This window comes from Camelus dromedarius, chromosome 17 (genome assembly GCF_036321535.1).
Source record: "Camelus dromedarius isolate mCamDro1 chromosome 17, mCamDro1.pat, whole genome shotgun sequence".
Taxonomy (NCBI): Eukaryota; Metazoa; Chordata; class Mammalia; order Artiodactyla; family Camelidae; genus Camelus; species Camelus dromedarius.
Window position 1 is genome coordinate 43,357,987 of NC_087452.1, and position 2,581 is coordinate 43,360,567.

Sequence of the window (2,581 nt, forward strand, 5' to 3'; positions counted from 1 at the left end):
ATTAGTAAGATAACTTCAGAAAGTGATTTGTGCTGGGAAGAAGATACAGTGGATGCGATGTTAGAAGACGAATGTCAGGAGGCAGCACCGTTGGCTTAGCTGTCTGAAGGCGCCTTGGAGGAGGCGCCATTAAGCTAAGACCTCAATGAAAAGGATGAAATGATGACAAGGAAAAAGTTGTACAAAGTTCTTGGGATGGAAAGGGCTTGATTTGTCCTAAAATAAAAAGACCAGTGTGACTGGAGCTAAATAAATGAGGCCCTGGATAAATGTTTCTGAGACTTCTGCTCAATGACAAGTTGTATTCCTTCATTTCCACTGTGTCTCACAGAAAGAAGTGATATTGACTAAGGTTGCTTAGTATTCTTTTGTGTTAATGATTTATGTTGCTTGCAGTGCAAGCATAAATAATTTTTACATCAATGGTGAGAAAATGAAGAACTTCTGATTAAGACAAACAAACAAAAAAAGTAACAGGATTTATGTCCCCTTTAGACGCGAGGTTGAAGTGTTGCTCCTTACTCGTCTCTACTTTGATCAGGCTGTTTAAGGTGGCAGAGGTTAAGTCAGACTTTAAAATTTTCCTCCCTTCAAACCTAGTGACACGAACAAGTACAAACAAAACCAAATAAACCAAAACCAAAAAACTCAAAGACTACCAATGGGATAAAGAAATGAAAATAGCTGATGACTCGAACATGAACAAGAAATAAGTTTTAAGAATACATATAAATTTTCTTCTATAGTTTTCATGGGGAAAAATTTTGGAAGTAGGTGCATAGTCGGTGGATAGTGGTTTGTTGAGAAGACAAAAATATGACAGTGAAAATTTTCATTAGGAACAACCACTTAGGTGCATGCTTTGGCAGCAGATGTACTAAAATTGAAAAGATACAGAGAAGAGTACCATGGCTGCTGTGCAAGAATGACATGAAACTGCAGGAAGTAGTCCTTATTTTTTTTAAATGGGCAAAGGACTTGAACAGACATTTCTCCAAACATGATGTACAAATGGCCAAAAAGCACATGAAAAGATGTTCAACATTGCTAATCATTAGGGAAATACAAATTAAAACTACAATGAGATATTATCTCTATACTTATTAGAATAGCTACTATTAAAAACAAAAAGAATAACCAGTGTTGGTGAGAACATGGAGAAACTGGAACTCTTATGTACCAATGATGGGAATAAAAAATTGTGCAATCACTATGGAAAACAGTATAGATGTTCCTCAAAAATTTAAAAATAGAACTAACACAGGATCCAGCAATTTCACCTCTGTATCCAAAAGAATTGAAAGCAGGATCTCAAAGAGATAGTTGCATAATCATTCAGAGCATTACTATTTGCATCAGCAAAAAAGTTGGAGTAACCCAAGTGTCTATCAATGGATAAATGAATAAACGAAGTGTGATATATACACACAATGAAGTACTTGTCATCCTCAATAAAGGAAGGAAATTCTGATACATGCTATAATATGGATGAATCTTGAGGACACTATGCTAAGTGAAACAAGCCAGTCACAAAAAGACAAATGCTGTATGATTCCACTTATAGGAGGTTCCTAGAATAGCCCAATTCAAAGAGACAGAAAGTAGAATGATGGTTGCCAGGGGTTAGCGGAAGAGGGGAGTGGTGCATTACTGTTTAACAGGTGTAGAGTGTTCATTTTATAGAATAAAAAGAGTAATGGGGATGGATGGTGGTGATAGTTGCATGACAAAGTGAATATATGCTTAACACTATAGAACTGTAAACTTAGACATGGTTAAGATGATAAATTTTGTTATGCATTTTTTTTAACCACAATTTACAAAAAGTATCAACAACTTGTAGAGAGGAAGGAGACATTATGTCAACAGATCAGAACAGAGCTTGGGATACAGTAGATCAGCTGTAAGAGCTAGGAATTGTTGACTTGTTAAGACCACATGAAAATGTTACACAGATTTAAAGGATTTATCACTTCTCAGATGGGGTGATGAGATGAAAAACACAGAAAATCTTGCCCTCTGCAACTGCTCAGATGGAAAAGACTAATTTAAAAAGCGCTTCCCCTGACTTTTAAGAAAGGGCAAATGCTAACTACTCATACACAGATTCTTCTCTTCCATGTTCAAGTATGTTGTGAGCCAGCAGCTTGAAATTAGCAAAAGGTAACCACACAGCAATGAATGATTTGACTCTTTTATGATTTAAAGATAATTTCATTCATATTTTCATTTGATAGAGTATTATCAGCACCACTTCAAAGATAAGCAGAGAGTCAAGAGATTGAAGAACTATACATGGTAGGAATTACCAGGGGAAGAGTTGCATAACTGCTTATTTCTGTTAGGTTCTAAATCTTGAGTACTTGGTACTGCAACCCCATGTTTCTTTCGTGTAAGTTCTATTAGAACGAATCTTCTTCATGCATCTATATATGCTTTGGAAATGCAGAGAATAAAACATACCAATTAATGGGAAGCAGCTATTTATAAAGTCACTCAAACCATCTCCTTTCCACATGGCTCACCCAGAGAGTTCATTCTTTACTGCTTTTCTCAACATGGGTTGTAGTAAAAACAACTT

The 2,581-nt window shown here is 35.9% G+C and overlaps 1 non-coding gene across 1 annotated transcript; it reads left to right on the forward strand.

The window, feature by feature from the left end:
* The first annotated feature begins 857 nt into the window (after positions 1 to 857).
* On the forward strand, positions 858 to 960 carry LOC116158403 (U6 spliceosomal RNA). Its single transcript, XR_004142705.1, has one exon. It is a non-coding gene; the product is annotated as a U6 spliceosomal RNA (small nuclear RNA).
* Positions 961 to 2,581: the final 1,621 nt, after the last annotated feature.